Here is an 11,434-nt window from a genome sequence, read left to right as displayed (position 1 = left end):
ATCAGAATAATTAGCAGAAGAGGACTTATAGTGTTGTCCAGCTGATCGTGGTGTTCCTAGAGTGAAATAGAAAAGTCCCTTTCTCAGTTCTCAGTTGAACTGTCAGCAGAAAAGTTCTAGATTACATAAACACATATCTAGCTCAAATCATTAAAAGAGAAATTCGTGTCATCAAAATCAATTCCCAGACTTGAGCCAGTTTACATTCACAATGCTATGAACAAAATGGGGGATTCAATACCCTTGAAGAAGGACTTTGGTAACTTGCTAAGATTTTGTAACGTATTTTTCCCTCAGATCTGGACCTCCAACCTTTTATCAGGTTAACTGTGCACTGTAGAAAAGCAAATAATCAGATCTTTCAGAACACTGGCTTTGACCTGAAACTTACTCCAAGAGATCCAAAGCAATACTGTAGTCCCTCAATCAGAGTAAGAGTATATGGAGGTCTGGTGATCAATGGAATTTTAGCTCAGGTCTGTTTACAGTGGGCCCAGTGATCATGGAACCCATGCCATGGTTATTTCCTCAACTCCAGAATGCATAATTGGAATAGATATTCTTAGCAACTGGCAGAAAGGTTTGGCTGACCTGTGAAGTGAGACATTATGTCAGGAAAAGCCAAGTGTAAGACACTGCTACTGTCCTACCTAGGAAAACAGTAAATCAAAGCTGAATCACACCTCTGGAGGATTGTAGAGATTATTGCCAATGCCAAACCTCGGAAGATGCAAGGGTGGTGATTCCCACAGCATACAATTTCAATTTTCTCATTTTGCCTGTTGCCGAAGACAGATGGATCTTGGAGAGTGAGTGGATAATTCTGAGGTTAATCAGCTTCTGTATCAGATGCAGTTTCATCCCAAGAGTAAATTATCAGAACTGCTGGTACCTAGTATGTAGCTAAGCTTCTGCTTTTATGTCTCTGTCAATAAAAACTGCCAGAAGCATTTAAATTTCAGCTTGACAGGCCAGCAGTAACCCTCCAAGGTCCTACATCAGGAATGCATCAGCTCTCACCAGAATTGTGCTATAATACAGTTTATAGGGATCGTCAATGTCATATTCTACAAGGTATCACATTGATTCATTGTACTGATGACATCATGCTGATTGGACCTACTGATCAAGAAGGAGTAACTGCTGAGGTAATCGGAACACAGGTTGGAAAAGAATTTCTAGACACAGATCATTTCAGAAGGGAGTGAGTTTGTTAAGAGCATGAAGCAGAGAGGAAGGCACTGCAAATGCAGTGGGCCAGTCTCCTGTCAGAGCAGGGAAAGTCAAGAGTTTTCATGGGTTAGTAGCCAGTTTTTACAGCCTCCAGGAAAAGCAAATTCCTGCTGAAAAGTTGGCATTACGTGATTGGTTTGGGTGCTACAGGGTGACTATTGGAGTGGGCATTTTTGCCTAATCTGAGGTTAAGAAGCCTGCTGGTGATGATCAGGGGGGTTTCAGCAACAGTTACAATGGGGCTCAGCCAGCTTTGGAGGTGACCTCAGTTCTGGGCTCCGCTTCTGTGCCTTGGTGCAAGGCCTCGCACCTGTGACCTTGAGGCAGAACTCAATAGAAATTGCTTTAGAGGTTTGGTAAAATATTTCCTGTGTTACAGGGCAATACAAGTTCAGCTAAAATTAGGAGACTCAAACTCAGTGAAATTTCTAGGGGCCCAGTGGCATGGGGCATATCAAGCTACCCCTTTTCAGATTCTGAAGGATAATTTGTTCCATCTGGCTTCTCCTATAACCAAAGATGGTGCATAGTGTCCCTGGGGCATCATTGGATTTGGGAGTCAACATATCTTTCATTTTGGAGTACTAATCTGGCTGATTTATAAATTATTCAAAAAGCTGATAGCTTGAAGTGGGTGCCCGAAATAGAAAAGATTCTGCAAAAGTTTGGGCCATCGCATAAGCTTCTCTTCCACTTAGAACAAATGATCCAGTAGATCTATGGTGCTTGATGTGTCAATGGCAGATAAGAATGTTGGAAATGTTTGCCCTCCATATGTGAATTTCAGTGAGACACTTAGAATTTGGGGAAAAATTCTTGCCATCCTCGAAAGATAACCACTCCCCTTTTTATGAAAAAGCTTGTAGCCTGCTAGTGGTGCTTAAAGGATACTGAATGCTTCATCAAGGGCCATCAAGTCACTATGCAACCTAAGTTTCTGTCATGCACTTGGTATCTATCATCTAACCCATCAAAGTCATAAAGTGGAGTGTGCACAGCAGTACTCCATCATCAAATGAAGTGATACATACATGATCTGGTCCAAATTGGACCGGAAGGCAAAGTTCCAGAGAGAAGTGGCAAAAATGCTCATGGTCCCCGCTCCCACTACATTCCATTCTCTCCCCCTGCCTGCATCTATGGATTCATGGGGTCAACTGACTGAGGAATGTAAGACTTCAGACTTCTAAAGGGATAGTTCTGCAATGATCTCCAAGATTGGAAGCTGCAGAAAGGCAACCTCATCCTGAAAATGCTTAAAGCTCAGTAGTGAAGGGAAACCGTCACAGTGGGTGCATTCAAGGGGTGCATCTAGTTGATTACGTTACTTGGAAGGAGAAATGTACAAATGTACAACATACACTCATTCATAGTTTTGGTCTATGAATTGTCTGAATGGTCAGAGGCTTGTGGGGGCGAGGGGTATAGTTGCAAGATTGGTGACAAGAAAATTTGAGGAAGAGGTATATATACACACTTGCTTGAATGGGCAAAAAGCATGATACTCCTTGCTTCCCAAATCACAAAGGTTGAAAATGGAAGTAACAGTCTCTACTACTCACTGCAGTTAGCTATTAGTAAAATTTGTGCTTCCTGTTCCTATTAACTTATGTTCTGTTTGCTTAGAGGCTTTAGTTACAAAGAGAGAAATGCTTCCACCAAGAGGTACACAAGATTCTGTTGAGCTGAGCACTGAGTCAGTGATGCCTTCTAACCATCTCATCCTCTGTTGTCCCCTTCTCCTCCTGCCCTTAATCGTTCCCAGCATCAGGATCTTTCCAAATGATTCAGCTCTTCCCATCATGTGGCCAGAGTATTGGAGTTTCAGCTTCACATTAGTCCTTCCAATGAATATTCAGGACTGATATACTTGAGGATGGACTGGTTGGATCTCCTTGCAGTCCAAGGGACTTTCAAGAGTCTTCTCTACCACTGCAGTTCAAAAGCATATATTAGTGAATTTCAAAATATTAGTAGATTTTAGCAATACAATGGACAACCAAAAATTATTTAGGCTTGAGAGAGAATTATTTATACTATATATGTGAATTAAGAATTTCCTTTCTTGAAAAGGAAAACACTTTGCAAGCAGAAATATATAGTGGTTTCTAGGAATTCCAAAGGAGAATCATGGCGTATATAGTAGAGCCCAGACCAGTTTTAGGGAAGGGAAATTATTATGTTTAATTTTGTGATGGTGGATAAATGATACAATGCACTGTGTCAAAACTCATAAAACTATATAAGAAAATTGAAAATTATGTCCTTTATTAAGCATGTATCACTTTTGGTCATCAGTTTTAGCAAATATACCACACAAATGCAACATGTCAGAAAACTGTGAAATTGAGAGGGATACGGAATGGGTATTTGTGAACTCTCAGTATTTATTGCACAGTTTTCTGTAAACTTAAAGCTTTTCTAAACTAGCCTGTTTAAAAGTTTATTTACCCAGGTGGTTCAATGATAAAAAAAAATCCGTCTGCCAAGCAGGAGACACAGGTTCAATCCCTTGGTGGGGAAGGTCCCCTGAAGAAGGCAACCTGCTCTGGTGTTCTCTCCTGGGAAATCCCACGGACAGAGGAGCCTGGTGGGCCACAGTCCACGGGGTCACAAAGTGTCGGGCACAGTTTAGTGACTAAGTAGCCAGCAGCAAGCTCAACTTCTCTTTACCATTTTTAAAATATTTTATTTGAATTTTTATTTAATTTATTCTATATGTGCATGTTTTATTAAGCTACATATTAATGCCCACAAGTCCTCTTCAGTTTACCCTAGGAAGCTATACAGATATCATTAATGAACACACTGCCTCTTGTTTAGTGGCATGGTATGACATCACTTGACAAGATAACTCTGAATGCCTTTTGAGTATTAAGAATAGACACAGGGATGTTGTGGTGGATGTCGTAATAATCTAGAAAAGAGACTATGATATTTTGAACCAGGTGAGTAGCAGTGTGTGGTCAGAAAATGTCTGCTGTGAATTCAGTTTTAATTTTTGGTGGGAGTGTAAAATGGCACATCCACTTTGGATAATGTTCTAGATGGTTAGCATAAAGTAAACATACACTTAGCATATATTTCAACAGTTTTATTTTTAGCCAAATATCCTGGAGAAATAGTATGCTTTCCAAAGCCTTGTACTATTATGTTCACAACTGCTTGGTAGATAATAGACAAGTAACTGCAATAATCCAAATATATATTAATAAAGAGAAGGATAGAAAGAAAGAAAGTCACCCAGTCATGTCCGACCCTTTGTGATCCCATGGACTGTAGCCTTCCAGGCTCCTCCATCCATGGAATTTTCCAGGCAAGAGTGCTGGATTGGGTTGCCCTTTCCTTCTCCAGGGAATCCCAACCCAGAGATCGAACCTGCGTCTCCCCCGTTGCAGGCAGATGCTTTACTGTCTGAGGCACCTGGGAAGCCCCAAAGAGAAAGATAAGTTGGAATAAAAATATAAAATTAAATCTTTCTCAGCCATAAAAAGCAATGAGTTATGATACACACAACATTGATTGATTACAAAAATATTTTGTTCAGTTGAAGTCTTGTTGGATGCATAAGACAAGTGCTCCGGGCTGGTGCACTGGGAAGACCCAGAGGGATGGGATGGGGAGGGAGGTGGGATCGGGATGGGGAACACATGTAAATCCATGACTGATTCATGTCAATGTATGGCAAAAACCACTACAATATTGTAAAGTAGTTAGCCTCCAACTAATAATTTCCCCCACATTTCTGAAAGAACAGAGTTCTCTTTAATGGAAACACATGATATTCTGAGCATGACAGTCACTTGCCAACCAAACTCCCCAGTTTCATCCACAGTTTTCTCATGGCACTTTTCTCCTCCTTATTCCTCGGGGTGTAGATCAAGGGATTTAACATGAGTGTGATGATGGAATCAGACTCGGCTGTCACCTTGTCTATGGGGTAGGTGGCCACAGGCCTTACATACAAAAACATACAAGGCACAAAGAACGTGATGAACACAGTGAGGTGGGAGCCACAGGGGGAGAGGGCTTTATGCTGCCCTTCAGAGCTGCAGGACTTCAGGGAGCAGAGGGTGACCACATAGGAAGTGATGAGGATGAGGAAGATGGCCACACACATCACCCGGCTGTTGAGGATGACTAAGAGGCCCGGACTGCGGGTGTCTATGCAGGCCAGTTTCAACAGTGGGAAGAAATCACATATAAAGTGGTCTGTTGTATTGGGACCACAGACGGGTATTTGACATATGAAGAGAAGCTGCACTGCGGCATGGAAAAATCCCCCACCCAGGCCCCTCCCAGCAACAGGCAGCACATCCGAGGCCTCATGATGGTCACATGGTGAAGAGGCTTACAGATGGCTACGGAGCGGTCATAGGCCATCATGGTGAGGAGGAGGATGCCCACTCCACCGAAGAAGTGCTCAACAAAGAGGGCCATGTAGCCTTCCAGGGAGATGGCAGTGCTCTCAGAGAGGGAGTCCACAGTCAACTTGGGGCAATGATGGAAGAGTAGGTGACATCCAAAAGGGACAAGGAGGTAAGGAAAAGATACATGGGTGATCTCAGACTCTGACTCGTTACCATGGTTACCACAATGAGGAGGTTTCCCAAAACGGTGGACAGGGACATGACTAGAAACACGACAGAGGGTATTTTCCGCAGCTCTGGATACCGCGTAATGCCCCAAAGAATGAACTCTCTGACACTGTTTTGATTTCCCATGTGTCAGCTGCTGATATGAGCTCTAGCTATGAGTTAGAAGACCTGAAAAAGCAGCACATGATTTATAACTAGTGATTATTTGACTTCAAGTATTTCTGGGATCTCAGGGAACTTATGGGTTTTTTGTTTGTCTGTTGTGTTTTTTGCGTCTTTTTTTCCCCCCATTTGTTCATTTTCCAGCATTTGGCTCTTAATAACCTGCTAAATAAAGAGCTTAAAAGAGAGCTGCTTCATTAATGCTATGTTCCCTTAGGCTTTTTTTTTTCTTCTCTTTTTAAACGGTGTTTCCATGTGAAATACGTTTCTCCCTTTTACTCTTATTATTCATTGTCCACACCTACCTTCTCTAGGCACTAGAATAATGCCATAATGGACTCTATTTTACAAATCAGAGAACTGATTCTCACAGACTTGAGGCAACATAGCCAAGGTTGTACAGCAAGTGAGCGGTGAAGCCAGAATGTGGACCATATTTTCTGACTCCAGAATCAGTGCCCTCAAACATCAATATTTCTCCCCTGGTCATTGCATTGTGATTTTATCATTTACCAATCATGGTACTAAGTATATTACAATATACCATACAACCCTGCTTTATCTTCAAATAAATATGAAGTAGCTTCTTCTTTCTGTGCTCTTCTCAAATGTTATGATGATTCTTCAGTAATTCAGTGCCTTACTTATATATATTAAGTTAATGGATTACATCTAAAACTATAATTTCTGAATAATATATTGCTCATTAATGAAGATCACAGAACATGACGATCTAGCAAAGACCCAGGTCACAATATAATCCACTCAAACCTGAGTCAGTCCTAGTCATTCCTTTTAGTTTTCTCTGTTCCCTAAGTGGAGTTAAGGATTCTAGAATACAATAGTGACATTCAATAATTAGTTTTTAGACTAATTTTTAGACATGCCAAAATATATTGAACTTGCAGGCCCTGAGGTTAGAGTTTGCCGGGGATAACATCAAAATGACCAAAAGTCAACTCCGGAAGACTTCAAATCTAATCAAAAGCCAGTCTAATCTGAGGGCACACTATACTGGATTTTTATGACCCAGTTGGGGGAAGGAGTTCTCATCACATGTTCCCAGAAGGCTGGGTCACCACAAAATGTTCCTCAGTTCTGGTTCAGATGGTCACCCATGCTGAGTTAGCTTTACCGCACACCACTGATGTTACAGTGGTCTCCCTACATTCTCAGATGGGCCAGCATCCCTCTCCAACATCCCACAGCAAGAATGGAAATCTTGGCAGCTGTCAGTTCTTCAGTCACATTTCAGTAGCTGGGAACACCAGGCCAATTTCTGTTACAGAATGCCCTGGTGAGAAACAATGCAGAAAGATGATTCCCAAAATATTTGTAGGCACCAGATGTTGTACCTAGAGCATCTGCCACCCTCAGTTAGTTCCAAGAAGAACTTATTAGCCTTCCCTGTTAAAGTCCATGCATTATTAACCTGATCGATTCTATGTCCTAAGTTTTCTTTCTCCTCTTCCTGCTCAATTCTAGTAGCTATTTTCCAATATCTCATTAGAAGAATTCACAGACACCCCTTCCAATGATCATCATTATATAAAAATCTCCAAACCAAACAAAAAGCAAATTTTTAGAGATAAATGTCATATATTTTAAAGGATTTTCTGTGTGTGTGTGTGTGTGTTTATGCACACACACCCAATTAAATATCACAGAACTGTGAAAGTTCTATTGAGTAATTTTGCTAATTAATTTGCAGCAAGAACCTGAAGTGAAAAAAAATTGAAATGAATAAGGAGATATTGTCTCCGAGTCACACCTAAAATATTCACCAATATTTGAGAGTAAATGTTCTCTTAGTGCTTCCTGGGAGCACAGTGATAAAGAATCTCCCTGGTTATGAAGGAGACAAGAGACCTGGTTGTGATCCCTGGGTCAGGAGAACCCCTGAGGTAGGACATGGCAGCTCACTCTAGGATTTTGGCCTGAAGAATTCCATGGACAGAGGAGTCTGGTGGACTGGAGTCCATAGGGGCAAAGAGTCAGACATGCCTGACAGACTGAGCACGCATACGTGTGTATTAACATAAATCTGAATCCTGTGACGGGATTGTGGACGCATCATTATGGAGATTGTACGTGGCAGTAAATTATGCTGTCATGTCCCAGAGGGACAGAGAGGTCACAAATGACACTAATGTAGGCATTTAGCTCTTCTACCTTTCAAATGCTGAATTTTACTGTGATAAATAATTTTGGCTGAAGACCAAGCATGAAACTGAACTTCACAAAGTCCCTATTTAACAATCTTCTGAAAGATACTCAAATATGAGAAATAATTGACTACACATTGAAAGGTTAGCCTTAGGTGCCATGTATGTAGACAAAGAACACTTCACAAAGGGACACCATGTCTTGAATGTGAAGATGGCTCTGGGCCCATGACCTGAGTGACAGGAAGTGGGAGAAGAGTGATCTTAGGAAAATGCGCTGCGTGAAAGCAGAGAGTGGGCATGAACTTACAGATGGGGAGAAAAGAAAGGGGCCTTGGTCTCCACCCCTGACTGCGCAGGGCACAAGAGACAAAGGCACCATTCAAAGTGGCTGATGTAACGTCTTCAGAGAACCTTTTATTATGTTGGGGGAATTGCAGCCTGCTACAGGAGCCATTTTCAGTAGCTTGATAGTAGGATTCAGCTCCAAAGCTTTTTTCCAAGAAACCACTGTCGCTAAAAGAAGTTGTCATTGGAGAGTTGATAAACCAAAGTGTCCATTAGTGTGGATAAAGTTTTGTCACCAAGTGTTCTGAATAATTAAAACATTGCATCATCCACGGACACCGAGGGACTGCATTGGAAGGGGGCAGTGACCACGGTTTGCCGTAACTTCAGAGAATGCACTTTTCCTGACCTGCTTCATGAGCCAAAGGCAGGAACTGGAGCCCCAGGGCATCTCTAAGTAAGGCGGATCTAAAGAATATGTCATAGTCCTTGCCTCAATGTAGCTCATGACTCCAAGCAATTACACTCTAGAGAAACACCTGGCATTTTCATGTAGAAGTCTCTACATCAGGGTGTAAATACATTGGATTAAATTTAATAAAGGCTTTTTTTTTTTTTTTTTAGAACGGTTTTAAGTTCACAGTTTAGTTGAAAGGAATGTACAGGTTTCTCATATACCCTACCTGTACTCATCTGTAGGAACTCCCATTATCAACTTCTCCTAGACTTGATTGTTCCAAACAAATGATGAACTTACATTGACACATAATAACCCAAACTCCATAGTTTACCTTACGGTTCTCTCCTGTGGTTGTATATTTCATGAATTTGGAGAAAAGTATAATGATATACTTTTGATATACATCCATCATTATATCAATAGTGTCATAAAGAGTGTTTGCACTGCCCTAAAGATCCTCTACACTTCACCTATTCACCTCTTGCCCACCGACTCATGTTGAATTTCTGATTTATGTAATAGAATAAAGGTTATATATCTTTTTGAGTCCTTCACTCAGTGTCAGGAATCTGTCATAGGTTAAAGTCCTTGCAGACAGTGCCTGCCATTATATGGTACCAGGTACTGGGTTTACTTAGGACTCAAGGTCCTGGAAGTTAATCTATTTATAGAGCTGTTTAACAAGTCGATGGGAAAGTAAATATGATACATCACATCATTTAAACAACAGGATATATTATTCTACTTGGTTAGGGTTTTGAATCTAGGCCATATTCTGTTAAGCAAAGAACTATGATATCATGCAACACTCTAATAAAGGTCCTTCATTATAATGCCTCTTCTTCTAAATTCTAAAAGTCGTCTTTAACCGAAGTATGCATGCAGGCGTATGGAAATACTTTTATAAATATTTTCCATATTGATAGAAACATCATAAACCTCTAATCTAATTGTATAGATCACATATTTTAATGATATTTAATAAATAAGAATAAGTCTTTCTGCCTCAAAGAAATTTTCTTTCCTTCACAGGACTCTGGTCCACGTTAGTGTTGAAAAAATTGTCTTACAAATGACAAGGAAAAGGAGGTTAAGAATTGACATTTTAAAATTGATATTGAAAGCTATGAACTCAGGTTGTTTTGAGATTATAATTTTATCCAAGGTCTTAATTGAAGCAACAACAACAAAAGAGAACATACTTTTGTTTAATTCTTTGCTAATCTTGTGAAAGTTTTCATCTCTGGTCACAAATACTCTATTTGTCTTCTTTTCTGGCACATAACTAGATTGCATCTCCTTACTCCTTATTGAAATTTATGATATTATTTTGTAAATCTTAATACTGGCACATCCTGAAACCTATAAATTACACTCATAGGAAACATATTTTTATGTTCATAATTGCTGTTCATAGTAGTCAAATATCTATTGACTGGATATTGAATAAACACATTTTGAAATAATCCCATAATGGAGTGTGATAAGGCCATGGAAATGAATTTACAGCTAAATTCAACAACCAAAATGAAATATAGTAGGGCTGGATAAAAAAATAAAAGCAATTCCAAGAAGTCTGCATATAGGATGTTATGTTCTGTAAAATTCAAAGCCAGGGAAAATATATATAGATAAAAATGTTTTATTTTTAGGACAATATTAAAATGTTACTTTTAAGAAAAGGTGGACAGCAGATAGGAAAGTGTTTAAAATGTTTAATTATGGGTAATATTTTAGTTCTTGAGATGGTACTAAGTTTACTAGGATTTATTTTGTTATTACATGAATGCCAAAAAGCAGTATGGAGTAGGAAATGGCAACCCACTCCAGTATTCTTGCTTGGAAAATTCTATGGACAGAAGAGTGGCAGGCTACAGTCCACGGGGGTTGCAAAGAATCAGGCATGTCTGAGTAGATACACCTGAGCAAGCATGCATGCACAAAAAGGCAATAATATAAAATGAATAAATGAAAGATGGTAAAATTTTTTGGAAATGGGTGAATTCTACAGCTGAAAATTTATTATAAAAATGGGTCTCTTCTATTGGTTGGATCTGCTTCCTTTTTGTTGACTTCATTTTTAATCAGGCTGTCTCCATTATGGTAAAATTAGGCAGGAGTTCCCAGTCTCCATTTTTGGTAATTCTATTAGGAAAAAAGAAGATAGTGACTTTTCTCAATAGTGAAGAAAAATTATTTTAATGAGATGTTTTCCTGAATAAGTGTCTCTTTATTAGTTATCAAAACAAATGGAAATGAATTAGAAACAGATGAGATTTCTACTCATTGTTCATATACATTTTAATCCTCAGACTACTTGTTGCAAATCTGTGGTTTCTTGGTGAAGGAAAGCTCTAGCACACAAAATAAAATCTTGTTTCAAGCACCCTGGTGCCTTCCCTAGATTGTAATTACAGATAGTTTACAAGGGATAGCGAATAAGAGCAGAGGGGCGCCCTCGGATCGTAGAGAGTCAGGAGTGCGAACTGGAAGTCTCCCCTCACAGACCGGCGGCTCTGAGGTGACCT

The 11,434-nt window shown here is 39.9% G+C and overlaps 1 pseudogene; it reads right to left on the bottom strand.

Annotated features, from left to right (window-relative positions):
* Positions 1 to 5,032: 5,032 nt before the first annotated feature.
* Positions 5,033 to 5,957, bottom strand: LOC136174023 (olfactory receptor 4C6-like; annotated as a pseudogene).
* Positions 5,958 to 11,434: the final 5,477 nt, after the last annotated feature.

This window comes from Muntiacus reevesi, chromosome 9 (assembly GCF_963930625.1).
Source record: "Muntiacus reevesi chromosome 9, mMunRee1.1, whole genome shotgun sequence".
Classification (NCBI taxonomy): Eukaryota; Metazoa; Chordata; class Mammalia; order Artiodactyla; family Cervidae; genus Muntiacus; species Muntiacus reevesi.
Note: the sequence above shows the minus strand (reverse complement) of the source record. Positions and strands in the feature narration are given on the sequence as shown.